The 17,690-nt window shown below is 38.6% G+C and overlaps 1 protein-coding gene across 11 annotated transcripts in view; it reads right to left on the reverse strand.

Annotated features, from left to right (window-relative positions):
• Positions 1-17,677, reverse strand: part of tanc2b (tetratricopeptide repeat, ankyrin repeat and coiled-coil containing 2b) — a 167,293-nt gene extending 149,616 nt beyond the window's left edge. For 6 of the 11 annotated variants that reach the window (XM_079658078.1, XM_079658091.1, XM_079658090.1 and 3 more), the window contains exons 1-2: positions 17,242-17,676; positions 2,610-2,726 (exon numbers count right to left, since the gene is read on the reverse strand). The gene's annotated coding sequence lies outside the window, so the exon portion shown is untranslated. Of the gene's footprint in view, positions 1-2,609; positions 2,727-17,241 lie in introns of all 11 variants that reach the window. The other 5 variants (XM_079658089.1, XM_079658088.1, XM_079658086.1 and 2 more) reach the window with 1 other exon arrangement.
• Positions 17,678-17,690: the final 13 nt, after the last annotated feature.

A 17,690-nucleotide genomic window follows, 5' to 3' on the forward strand; every position in this document is an offset into this window, starting at 1 on the left:
ATAATGAAGGTTCTAATCTAAGCTATAGCCATTACATGTCTAACTCCTAATGACAGGAAGGCAGAAAGCGCATTATACAAATAATAATATAGGCTACTCATAATAATGATAATAGTTATTTATTTTAACAATGACCACAATATAATTATTTTAATAAACCAAATATGAACAATTGAGGAAAATGAGCAAGAACTGATGATTCAAATGTTGTAGTACAAGTAGTAATGTAGTTTATACATAAATTACTATTGCAACAAATGTGTTAATTTTCTTCATTATTAGTCAATTCTTTGGACGAATGCTCTGTGCCAGTGGTTACAATGGTGGGGGGGGGGGTCAGTGATAACAAAATTCCACTGGCCCGGAGCATTACATGCATGTTTAAACTTGACATTTAAGACAACTTCTTGTGCAACAATTGCGTAAATATAAAAAGTTAATAAACTCCAGAACTTTTATGGTTATATGTATTCATAATACATTATACATTACTTTTACAGAAATAAATCCTGTTTCTCGCTTGAGGCCAGGAAACGGCTAGTCACTGTGACCTTTTTACCTGTGCTGGACTATGGTGATTTGTTATATATGAATGCACCTGCCAATTACCTGAGCAAGTTAGATGCTGCGTATCAAAGTGCACTGAGATTTTTGACAAATTGTAAAGCACTTATGCATCACTGTAGACTGTATACCAAGGCGGTTTTGCCATCACTTACTGTACGGAGGCTCAGTCACTGGTACTTTTTCATTTACAAAGCCATGTTGGATAAACTACCATCTTATATCTGCTCCCTGATCTCTCGGCGAATTGAAAGTACTTATTGCCTGAGATCGCATGCTATGGTTTTATTAAATGTGCCAAGTGCTAGGACTGTCTTAGGGAAGAAAGCTTTTAGATGTGCAGCTCCACTAACATGGAACAGTCTGCAAAAAGAATGGAAAATTACCAAGCTAGTACCACAACATGTTTTTAAAGCTTGGTTAGATGCTACAAAATCAGATGCTGTTGGTACCTGTACATGTGGATAGATATGTAAATTGTAATCCCTGTACATTTTGCTGTATGATGTCCTTTTGTTGTTCTGTTGTTTATGTTTTTATGTTTTCATGTGGAACCTACTGTTGCAGGTCTCCCTTGAAAAAGAGATCATTGATCTCAATGGGATTTTACCTGGATAAATAAAGGTTTTGAATTGAATTGATAATTTTTTACTCTACTCAAAATATGTTTAACAGCCTTTTTTTTTCGAATGTTCTGTTTTATGGAAAGATACAGAAGAGATATTCTGATTTCCCTATGTAAAAAGAAAAGTCATTTTAATATGTCAACAAATTAAACAAATAGTTTTGAACCTAACTTGATCCTACGCTTACATTTCTGTTCCAGATCCTATTAACCTGTGTAACCCTATTCACCTGTAGTGTCATCCCTTAAACCCTGGTAATGTGACTGCAGCGCTCTCTCTCATATTTTAAATCCATATATTTATTGGCCAAGGAACTTATCTTACCAACTCCTGGTGCTGCCATGGTCATAATCATTCTGATTATGGCAGCACCAGAAGGCCTTTCTTTCAAATTGCTTCCTTTGGATCCATTTCAGAGCCAAACAACAATTTCATGGCTGACCAGTCAGAGAGTAATTACATAAAGCCCGAAGCCAGCACATCGATCAGTACTCGGGACTTAAAAATAAGACTGTTTTGGACAGACAGCTCCTGGAAGAGATGACAGCATCTCCACCGCACACATTGTGAAAGTTCACACTGAAAGTTGAAATGGGAAACATGAATCTATTTTCTGATAGAAGAGTTTTCTTAGACAAACAGCTCAGAATTCTGCAGTGAAACTCTCCTCTCCCAAAAAGATGCATCACTTTTAAGTAAAAGATCGACTCTCCAAAGTGAAGTAGTTACTGGGATGTCAGGTCATTAGACCAGTCGTATGTTACGAGAAAAGTCTATTTTGAAACCTAATTATCTTAAACAATGAAAAAACCCAGGCTTGAACTAATTTAGATCAAAGTGATTTCTAGTCCATCATACTTACTTTTGTTTGATGACATACAGTATTTAAAGTAATTAAACATGAATATGTTATATTTAAAACAAGTCCTGCAAGTTAACCCATGTAGAACTTGGTTTATTTGTCATGTTTAAACCATTTCAAGGCCCATCATTATTTTCCTATAATAGAAGATAAACTGCACTGATGGAATCGTCTCAAATCCTGATCTAAACGGACCAACACATTATTTAAAAAAGATGGCAACTTGATTACTAAAGGCTGATTAGCTACTGTATTCATGTTAGAGGGTTTGCAATGAAAAAAAAACATATATTTATAGAAAGACACTGAAAAATGCATGTTTACCAAAGCATGCATCAGGATCTCCCAACAAACAACAAATGTGCTCTTCAGAAAAAGAATGTTAAAGAATGTAAATGTATTCTTGTCCTACAGTAGGCCCACTTGCCAAACACAAGTTCACAATGAATCTATTGTGACTTCCCATGATGACCTTGGTGTGATGCATCAAAAGGTGAAAAGAGGTCCCGGCTTTGCTGCACTGGTTCAAGTGGCATGAAACTTAAGAGATGACTCACCATGAGTAGACAGCAGGCAGGTCTCCAAAATCCGTCTTTCAGGGCAGTGAGGCGCTACATTTCGCTGGACTGAGCCACAGTCCCGATCCCTCTCCAGAGGGCACACCAAACAGTTTTCTACAAAGGCAACCACAGTGACAGAAAAAACAAACCTTTAACTAAAAGCTTGCAATGGACTGAAAGAGCCTTGTATTGACACACAGCAGAAGTCGCAATTTGACATCCGGCTCACTGTGCCGTGGTAAGTCAATGCAGTGGACTGTCACTGTTCGCTTTGTTCACTGTTGATGATCTTTTTCCAACAGAGAACACAAACAAACAACGCCGTTTGGGGTAGCTACACATGCTGGTTGTTGAGGCGCAGACTGGAACAGTGGACAGTTTCTTTTAGGGGGAGGATCTGACATAAAGTGCTGCTTTCAGAGTGTTGTGATGTAGAGCTATGCAGTCCCTAAACACTCTGACCAAATGTGTCATTATGTCATTAAGTGGGGGGAAGAGGGGAGACAGACATTTCTCTGTGGGAGTCATGTCATAAACAACAAAAAATAGGAGACTATAAAGTGCTGCAGGAACGAGTCCTAAAACCGAGATATTAGTTAGCATTTTTGCACCCCTGTATAAAAGTTGATGGGTTTTCTAATTGGGTGTTTGGTTATATATCTAATGAAAGGACCTGTGGTTAAGAGATTTTAACATTTGATGCTACAACATAAAATGCATTAGCGAATACCACACTTGTGAATTTTGAAGTTTTGAAGTTTCTTTTAAATGCCAGTCGCTAACAAGTAACTAAATGAGACAACTTTACGTTATCATGGCAAATACGAGCCGCCTTTGTTTTAGTTATGGTGATGTTGAGGTCATACAATCATGGTAAAGTTTGCTTGTAGCCTAACGTTAGCTTTTTACTTCTGGCAACAGTAGTCATGCTTCAGTAATCATTAAATTGGTGTTCATTTGTGAAAACTATCTTGTCGTCCAGTGTATCTCTCATATTCTCCTTCGTCCTGTTAATAAACTTTGCAATAAAAACAAATGATTTTCCAAAATAAACTTTACAAAGATTGTTAACTGGAACAGTGATACATATATTCAGGTTTGCAGCTAATTACATAAACACAACTGACAGTTAAGTTGCCCTATAGAGCATTAGTTAGGCCACAAAGTCTGAAAGAGGACGTTGCTTGGTTTAAAATTAAGCTATGAGAATAATGTTCCAGTATTTATTAACAAACACCAGCAAATAAACTTCTCCAAGAGTAATTCAACCATTGACAACTAAGACAATTTGGTTTTGAAAGGAAGCAGAATGGCATTTCTGCACAAAAGAAGTCTTCAGACAGAACAGCGACACAATAATCAAGTTTCCCCAAGGGCGTCACATGGCCTCTATACTTTTTTCATTTTTCTAATTATAGTTTTCCCATTGCTCACTGTAGGGAACACTTTATAAGACTTAATCTGAATTTCACTCAGAGTTGCCAACACATTAATTAAGCTGAGCCAACCAATGGGAGTCTAAATAAGTTACAGCAACAATAATGTGAAGTAGTGACAAAGTCATATCGCTATTTCTATCAGTTTGATATTTTATATTCGGGTCTTTGCAGAATCGGAAGGGAAATTTCAAATGCATTGTGTGAAGCCTTGCTTGGGGCAACATTAGTTTTTTTCATTTGAATTGAATACAACGCTTGTGAAAGTAAACGTGTCTGAAAAGATTTGGGAATGGTGTTTTTTATGTGTGTGTGAAACGATTAAATGGAGAAGATAGCTTATGTTTAGAGGTTAAAAACAAAGAGACATGCAACATTTTCCAAGGTCGACTTCCCTTGTCACTTGAAGCTAGAAGGGTCACGAAGGCCGGGCAGCTGTCCGCCCAGCGGACAATGATTAGAGGAGAAGCAAGGGCAAAATGCCTCCCTGTGCTATTTGTCTGGCTTATAACGATATGGATTGCCAAAAAAAAGCTGGCATACAATTTGATTTGAAAAAAAGAACATGCATTGAAATCTCAGCCCATTCAAGTCTTAATCATGTTGCGAAATGTCTAATTCTCCTTTTTCCACTGGGTTTCTGTATTATGAACTGAAAAGGCCAAAAATAAGATCAAAACAAATTATGCGTCGAGTCCCGAGTCCCCACTTCACTGATAAATATGGCATTTAAGCTTCCCCTCTCATCTCCTTCTCAGTGGCCATGAGTGTTTAAGCTTTCATGGAATACAAATGCCTCTGTGTAAAGTCTGGCAGTGCATGTTTGACATTTTTCAGGCTGGATAAAGTGTGCTGCTTCCCATCCTGAAGAAACCACTGCTCTGTCTAAGACTCTTTTACACCGGTTTGAGAAATAGTTTCTCAGAAGAATTGTCCTTCTAAGACCAGACTCCGGCTCAGAGAAAGGTGTTTGAGTTCTCCCTTGATCATCATTTAGATTTGCCAAAAGTCTGGGGGGAAAAACGCAAGGCACGGCAGACCAAATAGTTATATGAAAAAGGAAGACTCATTTACAATTGTGATCATTAATTCAAGTTACATTTGTAAATCAGGATATCAAGAGAACAGGCAAAGATGCATCTTAATAGTAGACTAATTGATAGTACAATCCATGCAAAAGAAGCAATAAACATATCTGTTGTAAATATAAGATGAAAAGGTAACTAAAGGATTGGAGGTACTCAGTGAAATCAAGTTCAATACCTACCATAATTGTTTTATTTATGAATGTATTTATTATGGACCATAACTCATTATCTACCATAATTACATGTGTAGGCACTACAATACTGCTATTTCTGTTGTATTGAATATGTGTTGTGTGCGTTAGTGAAGCCCTTTGTATCATTGTCTTAAAAACTGATATAAATAAAGCTTTGGTTAAGTAATACTTTCTAACTGTTCATTTTAAGCAAATTGGAAACTACTCTAGCAGAGGTGTCGATTAGGTACAACTTCTAAAACAGATCTTCTCATCGTTGGGCTCAAAACATTTCCTCTAATATAGACGTGTAAGTACTGCTGAGCCGTTTGTTCCATAACTCTTCTAGGACCAAAATGCAATTTCCAATGTTACAGTCTGGCCTTTACTCTCAAACCAATGTAGCATTCGGTTTCCCCCTGTCTCAGCATCCTGTAAGCACAGGTGTCTTTTTAATCCTGGGCCCTAAATGAGGAAAATCATTAAAATATTTATTAGCTTATGTTGGCGTGTGCAGAGTGAACAGAAAAAGGCTTTTAAAAAAAAAAAGCTCTCTGTTACATGCATTCAAAAATGTGTTGGCGCGCCAAATTCAGTAAAAGCTGTTGAAAAACAAGAAGTCAGAAAATCAGCAGCAGGCTGATAGGTGTCTGAGCTTTAAGTGGCGGGTACACGTTTATATTTATACAAGCATATAAACAAACTGAACTAACAAGGATTCCCTTTATACAAAACTAACATTCTTAACAAACACTTGCCATCTGCTAGTCTACATTCAACAAAGCATTACAAAAGTCTGCAGTTTCTCTAAAGCCACTGCTATTTTCAGCACACGCTTATTCAGTGTTGATCAAGATGAATGAAACATTTAGGCAAATACAGTCTTAGAGCTGCCCTGGCTGGCAGAAGGGCTGGAGCCTTCAAAGCCTAGAGAACTGGATACATGGCTAGGTAGCTGGTTTAAAGTATTCCTAAAGACTAGCCCCTTTCTTATAATTCATCTCATTATAGCAGTTACATCTCATGGAAGAGGGGAAACGGTACTCAGCCCTGAATACTGCAGCTAATATGGTAGTGAAGCCTCAAGTTAAATGTGTTTCTCTCTTTCTCTTTATATGGAAATCCCAGAGATGTAGCAGGCACAAAAACTGTCGAGCCCAAAAGATGAAGATATTAATGAAAGAGCATAGTTAGTTAATAGCAGTCAGAGAGTAAAGACCTCCGACAAGGCCAATGAGGCATTCACATGCTCCCTGGATGGTGGCAATTCTCCAGTTGCCAAACTGTTCTTCCATCTTCTATGTGTTCATGGGCTTGAATGCATAATGTGGAAACAACATGGATGCTACAGAGATGGTGTTGCTTTGACTTAACTGGATTTTTTTTCAGGGGGTTGAAGCTCAATGCCCTGAATCACAATGTTAATCAGAGTAAAACATATTTGATGAATCCGACTTGATTCTGATTGCCTCCAAAATGTTATGGGTTCTTCTTTGGCCCTGGCCACACCCGTTCACCAAGCTTTACTGCACTCTGGCCAGTAGTGCATCTGTAATCTTGCCAACAGTCAAACAGAGAAAGAAGACAAAAAAACACCAACCCAGCCGAAAAAATATAACCTCACTGTTAAGATACCGATGATGTATATTTGCATGTGCGTTATATGTGACACAATCAGGATTTCACTAATCAACCACTGGTTCATTACCTCCAATTACCTCTGTCACTCTATGTTACAAATGTATGTATAAGGGCCTCCTATGTCTTCTCAGCTAGATGAAAAGGGAACATGCTATAGCTGCCTTGGAAGTGGCATTAACACTCTGTGGGGTTTTCAGCTGGATCTCAATTAGAGACTCATTAGGCGTTTAGAGATGGCAGTCCCTCCGGCTTCCTGTCGCCCACTGTGAGACAGGCTGACCCTGACCTTGAGGGAAGGCTGGCACTCTCTGTATCAGATATGCTTCCTTCAGATCTTGTGTTCCAGAAAAACACATTACGGTAATTAAAAAAGACGAATCAAAAAATACATTGGAGTTAAAAGCAGAGCAAAAAAGGTAATAGATCTTCAAAAGTAAGTAAAAGTCACTAAGCAGCTCCAACAACATTTTGAAAGCCGATATTGTTATTTTTACTCAACTATATTTATTTGACAGCTTTAGCTACTATTAGATTTGGTTTGTGAAAAAACGTTATGTATCTAAATTATGATGTGAATGGTTCAAGATTCCCAGCAGCAACACAAATTATAATCTATCGAGAATTAGAATAACAAAAAACTTCAAATATAACTGTAATAATGCTTAGCCAATCAAGCAGCAGCTTTAAACTATGCTAAGAAATATGAAGAGTCACCAGGATTAAAGACTTGCCTTGGTTTGAAAACCAACAAAGGGCAGGTAAGGAAAGTTAGTATTTCACTTATCAGTAGCCTATTTTGTACATAGTTTGAAAAGAGAGAGGATTTTATTTTTCTATTTTTATTTCAAACCTTTATTTATCCAGATTGTCCCTTGAGATCATAGATCTCTTTTTCAAGGGAGACCTGCAGCAATTAGGTTCCACATGAAACATAAAACAACATAAAACAATAGAGGATATCATACAACATATTTTCAAGCTACATTTACATACTTATCAACATCTACAAATACCCATAGTTTCAAAGAGCATTTCACTTAGACTTGCTTTAAAAACATTCAGAGGAATACAATTGCTCAGTTTCAATTTTAGCTTAGACTGTTCCAAGCAAGTGGCGCTGCGCACATAAAAGCTGTCTTACCTAAGACAGTCCTTGCTCTTGGCACATCTAACAATACTACATCATGCGATCTCAGAAAATAGCTGCTTGCAACTCTCTGTGTTATCAGTGAACAGATGTAATACAGGAGTTTACCCAACATGGTTTTATAAATAAACGTGTACCAATGACTGAGCCTCCGTACAGTAAGTGATGGCAAACCTGCCTTGGTATACAGTGTACAGTGATGAGTAAGTGCTTTACAATTAGTGACAAATCTCAGTGCACTGTGATAAGCAGCATCTAACTTGTTCAGGCAATGGGCAGGTGCATTCATATAGACCAGATCACCATAGTCCAGCACAGGTAAAAAGGTCAAAGTGACTAGCCTTTTCCTGGCTTCAAAAGAGAAACAGGACTTGTTCCTGAAAAAGAAACATAGTCCAACCCTCAGCTTTTAAAGCAGGTTATTGACATGAAGTTTAAAAGTGAGACAATTATCAAGCCGGATACCTAGGTATTTACTATTTATAACAGTCAACCACTTCAAGTATTATTCCTTGCGCAGTTACAATATCCAAAACAGGCTCTGGTGTCTTTTCAGCTTTTGAAAAGAGCATTACCTTAGTTTTTCAATTACATTTTATTACAAACAAGGTCAACATTCCAGTCAATATTTACCCAATTAAAAGCACATACTGTACATTGAGTAGAAGAGGAATATAACTGATAGACCAGTTAAGCGTTGGCTTTTGCTTGTCAAACAATAATACAAGCTTCCATGTTAACATAGGAGTACCAAAGTATAATAGTAGCCAGAATGACTTCATATTTAGTTATTTATATCTTAACTCTTCCAGAGCGTATTGCAGAGAAATAAAAGCTCTGTACAATGTTGCATGTTTGCATGTTTACGCATTGCCTCTTTATTATTGCCCCTCGGTGTCTAGTTTGGGGCAGAGGTGGGATGAAGTATTTTTAGACAGACTCAGAAGGACTCTATGTTCTGAGTTCTAACACAATGAGCTCTCATGCCTCAACAAGAATACATTTTGTTGACAGGAGGCCAGACTACTCCTCCACCTTAAAAACACTGTTTAAGAAAGCTACTAACTGAAACTAGCCATGCTTGGTGTTGTGTATGGACTCTATCAACAAGGCAATTATTCTTTTCACATCATAAGAGAAGGACTTCATGCATCTTGAACAGCATCTCAAACTGAATATTATCCATATACACAGGAATACAAGATCTGCATTATGTTGACATTACAGTAAGTGCTCCCACATCACTGTAGATCCCACAGTACAGCTAGAGTGCTCATTTGTAAAGGACAAAGCCATGCAGCTGCAAGCATCATGGTCAGTAATCTGACATTTGGTGGAACAGAGAAAACAGAGTATATCTTTTTGATCTGAATGCACTTTTATTTTTGAAATGTTCAAGTGAGCGTAGATTGAGTAAAGCCATCTTGGTCTAAGTAAAAAATACAATGGTTCTTAAAATAGCCTGCAGTGATACTGTGCCACGTAGCATTACAGGGCTCCACACTGACGTTGTGCAGAGCAAGAGAAACCTCACTTAGCTTTAGTTCATTCAAACAAATGTGTTGCTTCTGGGCACTGTATGTTTGGTAAAGCAGTCAGTGAGCTATATGGCTTCCTCTGCAGTTTGTTGCTTCTTCTTTTGTATATCAAAGCAAACGCAGCTAAATATATTTGAAAGATCAACAATGTCTCATTTTCACAAAATTATTTCTTTCTTAAGACTAATTTGTAAATAGTTATGCAAGTCTAAGATATTAAATGTTATACAGTGTTTCCCATACATTGATTTATTTGTGGCGGGCCGCCACAATTAAATATCGTCCGCCACCAATGGATCTCATAAAAATATATATATATATTATCTTATTTTTTTGGTGGTCTAATGGATTGTGAGGTGGGCTGATGATCGGAAGGTTGCGAGTTCAAATCCTGCCTGGAACACCACTACTAGTGTGCCCTTGAGTAAGGCACTTAGCCCTCGGTTACTCCAGGGAGAATGTCCCTGTAATTGGTCATTGTAAGTTGCTTTGGAATAAGGCGTCTGCTAAATGCCTGAATTGTAAATTGTAAATGATACTTTTGGGAGAATAAACCCCACGGATCCTCAACTCTGGTGTGTTTCACTCATTAACAACGCAACATAGAGCAACAAGATCATTGTCTACAGTAGCCATGAACTCGCATGTATTATCTTATTTGAGGGGGGGTGGATGCATGGACCACCCGAATAGGTTAAGGGGCCTCTGGCTTTTCTTGCCGGGGGGGGGGGGGTTGCGGTGCGGTGCGGTGCCCCCACAAATAGAATCAAATTATCTGGGAAACACTGTTATATATACACTGTTACATGATATACAAACCTGAGAATACTATTACATGTACTTGTTAGACACTTTTATCCAAAGCGACTTACATACTCAATACTGTGGACAATCCCCACAGGAGCAATTTGGGGGGAAGCCCAGGGACACAATGACATGCTGACTGCAGTGGGGTTTGAACCTGTGACCCCCTGACCCAAACACCAAGGCTCTATCCACTGCGCCACATGCCAGGACATAATGTAAAACAAATCTTCAACAGTTGAGTACGAAACTAGTTATATTTAAAAAATGTTGCCTTTATTAGGTTAAACATATTGGTTGTAAACACTAAAAACCATCTAACTTGGAAAGCTAGATGAACTGCCATTATTGGAGTCTTTTAAACTGTAGCCAATAAAGCAAATTAACTATCTACTACTACGAAAACTTTCACAATGGCAATATTGGTTGGAAAAACAACACGCTGGGCTGGTAACAGGGTTTTGACTGAGGACACACTGGAGGGATCCAAAAATCCTGAATTTGTTTTCAAATCATTTATATACTTATTCCTCTTCTTCTTCTATAAAGGAAACAAAGTAGATGTAATAAAACCCTGCAGACTCTTTTGCTGCAATGGTGTAAAAGGATAAGATCTGATATCACAAAAACAATTAGAAAACCTGTGCACAATCTACTGCAAGTGATAAGAAACTAATGTCATCAACTCAGATAATGTGTAAACAACACTTGGAAAAATAAAATTATTGGTTGTAAAGCTTACACTGACTGACTACACTGAACTAGCCTCTCATTGGCTAAATGCTCAGTAAAGACAGGTGTCATAACATATATTATGGGATTAAAAGGTCATTCTTGACCTTGGAAACAGTAGTTGACCAAAGAGTATGCAAGCTCCTACATACAGGGTTACTATTGAACGGTATCCTCTTCAGCTATTAGACTGGTGATATTTTCAATTTCTTATAGTACTTAATACAAAGGGTATCATTGAAAACCGTGGTGGCCCACACTCAAAACAATGCTACTTTTCATAAACTCCTTTTCTCCCACACTCCTACACTTATCGTCACACCCTGTTTTAGAACACAAAGGCAATGGAAGCATCTGTATTAACAACAACGTGTCCACTATGTTCTACAGACACAGAAATGCCTGGCAAATTATAATGGAGTTAACCCATTCGGGGCACTTCACATCACAGAGCGGGGGCCCATCTCCTACTGCTAACTGGGAACCACACACAGAGGAACAGTGGAGCTATTTAGATATGACAGAGTGCTACTGTTTCATTTACAACCTCACGCCGGCCCACAGACCACATTTAAAGAGCCTTTTGCAGCAGGAGTGTCAATGCACGAGCATTAAGTAGATGGCATGGTAACACTATTTGTCTTGTGCTGAACCTATTCTAGCACACAGTTACATTAAGCAACCTTCAAGATGGATGGTTAATTCCTTACTAATCTGCTAATAGTGACACCAGATGTTGTGAGCTGCACAAATAAATAAATGATTATCTTTTAGACTCATTGACTTTTAGTTTGGGTTTTTACATTTTCAGAAAATGTCCTACCAAGGTTCTCAAATTCTAGGGTTTTGTCTAAAAATGTCTTGTTTTGTCATTGATAAGATATAAAGAAGATAAAAACCCTTCAAACAGTTGTTTGAAGGAGAGCACAACAACAGCAACAAATATTACAGAGAGCATATTGACTGCTTGAACTTCCAAAAAAAGACCGAAACGCAGCCGTAATAAATTAGTGTATGTTGAGGTACATGAGATATTACATTTCTTCTGTCGTGACGTCCTTATATTGTACAGAAGAAAACACATGAAGAATCTACCTAGTGGGTGTAAAACTATGCACATAAAGGGGGGGGAAACAGAGGTCACTGGTTGCTCCCAACAACATTGCAAAGTGTAGGCTGTGTCTCATAGCTGTTGTTCCAGCTATGAGACACAGCTTTCAAGCCTGATGAATACTATTCCATTCATCTAGCATCAGCAGCTGGGGTCGGCTCAAGCAGCTGCCTAATAGGCTAACAGGGATCTTCAGGCTCCCAGGAGGAGAGTTTGAGTGGCAGACCGAGTGGATACAGCCAATCTTTGTTATCTAACAGCCTCCCCATCTTGGCAGAATCAGGTAATACCATGTTATTTAAGCGCAAGCACACATAAAAGAATGCATGTAACACTTCCACTTGTCCAGAGAGAAGTGATTAACTTGAAGCTGCAATGCAGCAGTAAGCCCAAAGACTCCAGTCCCAGCAGTAACTGCCGATATGAAATATATCAGTGCAAACTAGGGTGGAATAGGTGCACAGCCTCAGCAAAAACAGGATTATAGTCTCAGGCTTTTTTCGCACAAATACATACGTTTGAACATGTTGTTACACGTCAGCATCTCTCACGCCTTATAAGCTTTTTGAAAGATAATGTTCTACTTCCAAACAAAAGAACACCACTTAAATGACTTCTGCAGGGCATTCAAAGGCCACTTGAGCCAGCAGGTGTACTCCATTTCCACTGGTTTCAAAACGTGTTGTTTGTTGTACAAACTCAAAACACAGCGTGCCAGCCAATCATTTTTGTTCATGATGATTATGATAATAAGTATACAAGTAGTCTATTTTCTGATTGTTGGCTTACAAAGCCGGATGTTTCACACACAGCGCAATGGACCACTGTGACCCCTACATAAGGTTTTCTGTGCATATATTTAATGACAAAATCGTTCCCAGTATATATCAAAAGGCCTGTTTAAAGGTTAAAGACATAACCTAGATAACCTCTGCTAACCTCAATATTTTTTGGGCACGTTATTTCCATTTGATTTATTGGAAATTAAAAAGATGTTCTGTCACATTAAAAATCAAATGTCTGAATATACTTAAAATCAAAAAGTGCTCTTGATGGGCCTACAAATCTTTGGTTTCTAGATTTTTGAAATCAGATGAGGTATTTAATGGAGAAGCATAGCAAAGAAGAAATAGCAGGGAAGGGTGTACATACAGTATCAGACGATAAACTCTCTACAGCCCTTTTGATTTTAAACAGCACATCTTATTTCACACCTTCTGTTTAAGGACATCAAATGCTGTGGTAATAGTTACAAAGCTACTTCTGTAATGATCTGTAAGCAACGACTCATGGCAGCTGAACACATGCAGCTGCCAGATAGTACAAAATACAATGCTCTGAGACGCAAGCAGTGCTAAAGTATTAAACAAAAATAATCCCAAACCTCAAGTCATAATATATTAATGCATTGCTCCCATTCATTATTATTAAACCACAACTAGGACTACATATCATTATAATAGGATTCCTTGTATATAGCAATCAAAAACACTGAAGCACTTTGATCCTGTGCTGTATTTTTGGTTGAGCTGCAGGATACTTTTTTTTAAAAAGGTGCATTCGACTTTTTTGAAGACAAACACGCAACAACATGTACCAGAAATACAAAACAGTCACACCAGCAGCTTCTCGTTGGGTTTTAGTTTTTTTTGTGAATCACAGAAATGTCCTAGTTCCAAGATGTTGTCAAATGTTGGTAGTGGTTTTGTTGAAAGCCCTCTTCTGCTATAACAAAACCCCAGAAAGCCATGGTATGTGTGACGAATTATACCCCAGAACAACCTAAAATGTCTGAGGCTGGAGCAAGAGAGGGCTGAACACAAACTTCAAAATCTTCATTTAGTCCCAGGCGATGTGTTACAAGTAGGTAAGAAGCTCAGTCAAAATAAACCCATCAGGACTCAATGAATGTCACCAACTCCCAGCAATACAGAAGACAAAGGGTAGCAGCAGCGGCTAACCACAGCATTATTCTTCTGACAGCAGAGCAGAATAGCCAAGATGAAACGGTCCATCTTACCTCCGGTTCCATTCACTAACAAGAAAGAATGAGGCACTAAGAAAGACGCCTTTTTCGCATCATTATTTCATAATCAAAGGGCTGTACTAAATTGAGGGACATGCCTATGGAGGATCCGTCCCTCATTAAAGGAGTTCAGTGCAACGTTGTCTCTTCCAAATGAGGCAATTTTAGAATGTTTTACGGACCATCAAGTATATCTTTATCCACAGATTTCTCACTATGTTCAATCCTGCGGATGGCGGTTCGCTGAGTTTCTACTGGTAGTCTGTGTATGACGATATATCTGTCGTTCCCGTTGCCTTGTATTTCTAATATAACTGCCTTGCCCACTCTTGGGGCTTGGAAATGAATTACTGGCCAAGAGAGGAAATAAATTATGACCGAAATATCAATTTTAATTCCCTTTACACTGCATTTTTTCTAAACTGATGATTACGCTATTCATACAGCAGTACATAAAAAACTAAAAAGCCAAGCATTTTTTTCCCCGATAAGCAGTTATAGTTTCCTTTACTGCTTTTCCTGATTAGAACACCATACAGAGAGCCATTTCCCTCAACGCTCAGGGGAAATGAATCAAACACCTTTATTTTCCTGTATGGAAAACTATCTCTTGTTTTTAGAGCAACACCTAGTTTGGCTCAGTCAAAAATGCTCACCAAAAGAGCCTTTTTAACTCACATACTTTACATATCAAAAGGAGCAGTCAAGCGGTTTGTGCGGTTAAAGGCTCTTAATGAAATAAAACCACTTTAAAGAAAATGTGCAGTGTCATAAAGTATATGTTTCTTATAGTCTACGTTGTGTAAAGTGGGCTATAAACAGCTTCAAAGTAATCTTAAGATTCAAAAATTTAAAATATAATGCAATATGAATCTACAACTTGATTATTTTATGACAAATGTTGCCTTCTGATGGTTCAAAATGCAGTGATTTATAACATTTGAAAGACTGACTTCCAGGTGTTAGAAGAGCTTTGTTGTTATAGTTAGAATAAGAAACACATAGTTAAGGCATTGTAATGCCTAGAAGATGTTTGGAACTCTACAGATACCCAATGCAACATAAACACATACCATCTCAACAACATGGACTAAAAGCTAAATATCACAATAAGTTGTTTGTAATGGAATAGAGAGGTTTAGTGTTGTAGGGTGGACATTTATATTAAGGATTGACCACTGAGAAGCAAACAGAGATTTCATGTTCAATGTAAATTGAATTTATGACATATTCCCATTCAATTAGGCCTGCATAATTAATGATAACGATTTTGCTCTAAACAATTAATTACATTTTATCTGGTTCAATACTGACATGGGAAGTTTATAGGGCCTACTTTTAGTATCAGTTTTGATTCAAAGATGTGAGACATGTTTTATTCATACTGTACATTTTTTAACCACAGCGTGGAAATAAAGGCTATGTTCTGTCAACTTAAGTTGAGGAGAAATCCTTCGCCAATTTGCTGCAGCAGAATATCTTTGTTTTAACTTTCGGCTTGTCAGTGAGCGGGACAGGAGGGACTGTGTTGGCTCGGACTGTGGAAAACAAGGCCTTGTCATTACCCCCCTGAGCATGGAGAGATAAGTACTGAACAGACAAAAAGTTTAGGGCTGGTCGACCAAAAAAAGAATAACATTGTGATTTCATAATGGAAAACCTCTTCACTATGAACTCACAGATGTATGTCAGGAGTAGGAGATCAAGAGAAAAGCTAAACTAGCGTATGTTATTGATGTGATGAGAGAACGCTTTGAGGATGACTGTCTTTTATCTGTGCCGAGCCGAGCTGACAACCAAGAACTTGAATAAAAAAGTACAGCGAGACAGCAGTAATCTCCAGCCTCATACAATAACCATGAGTACTGGAACCAAAATCTTACCAGTCTGCAGACAGACCTAGTTTTTGGAGAAATGCTTTATCACAGCAGTATCTGGATGCTATAAAGACACAGCTTGAGAGTTTAAAACTGTGTGTATACTATGCCCTTAAAATTACAGTTTTTTTATGACAGTTTTACCATTTTACAAATCTGGACCATGTTTCATCCTAACCAGCCTAAAAGAACTTCCAAGGTTTCAACATCTCGTAACATTCCCCATCCAGCAGACACACCATATAAAGTGTTGAATGGTGATCATAGGGAAAATAGTGTTTTCTCCTTGCAAACAACAGACATTACACAGATTAACAGCCTTTGTTGAAACATACTATTACCACATAAGACCCCGTCGAGAAGGACCAGATGTCAGATAATAGGCGGAGGTAGGCGCTGGCCTGAAGCCATTGAACAAGTAAGAACAGCTTCTTCTGTATAAACCTCGGCACCTCATGGACAGCTTGTTGTCTGGGTGGGCAACCCCCTTATACCTTTAGACTGTATGCGTTGAATACAGGTTACACATAGAAGATAAGTATCTGTTAACTGCAGTGTTTTCACCATACAAGGTGGCAATATATTTAGTGCACAAATTAATAACCTTAACAATAATTCAGCCGGACACAGCAAGGTCTGTTTTACACATATCAGCATATTCTGGATTATGGCCTCTCTTAAATATATTTAAAATATATGTATGAATAACTGTCACAAATAAAATGTACGCTTTTCACAAAACAATTTGTTACGAACTCGTGAAAACACAATACACATGTTGCTGTCTACTGACAAAACAAGCTTGTTGTTGTGTACAAAAGGACCAGCTAAGTCTATCTCATTAAACACTGCTGGGGGTGTTTATTGGCTTAGCTGGGTGGCTGGGTTTTGCCTAAGCAGCAGCAACACAGGCATTATAGGTTATAGATTACTGCAGGAGCATAACACCTATAACAAACACAATGTATTCAATGTAAATCAAATACGCTTTAAAATGAAAAATAGGCTTAGCTGCAAAAAGAGCAGAAGTTGCTGTACAAGAGAAAGACAAAATACCTTTTCCTAGACTTGAACCTTTGTTTTTCTGGACAGTTTTTTGGCATCACATCCGAGCCTGATCCCCTGCCCCGGTAGCCGCCGTGTCTGCAGCAGCGCTCCGTGCGGCTGCTCAATCCAAACCACCCAACCGGTCTGCACGTTTCCAATCGGTCCGAAATAGCTTGAGCGAGTGACTCTGAAAATAACTGCACTGATCAAAGCGGCAGCATTCAGTCCCAATGCAGAAGGCGGTCACTGTAGCGACACCCATGGGCTTACGCAGCGCGAACACGGTCTGCAGCAGGTAGCGGTGCCCCGGACTGACAGCTACTTTTCGCCCGCCAAATGTGCCAGGTGCCGGGGGCCATTCACAACTGAAGTCATGTGTGTGTGTGTGTGTGGTGCAGTCAGAGCCAGTCGGTGCCCAGTGCCACGCAGCGCCGCCGCAACATTGAGCGCTGACCTGC

Source organism: Notothenia rossii (genome assembly GCF_949606895.1).
Source record: "Notothenia rossii genome assembly, chromosome: 11".
NCBI classification, from domain to species: Eukaryota; Metazoa; Chordata; class Actinopteri; order Perciformes; family Nototheniidae; genus Notothenia; species Notothenia rossii.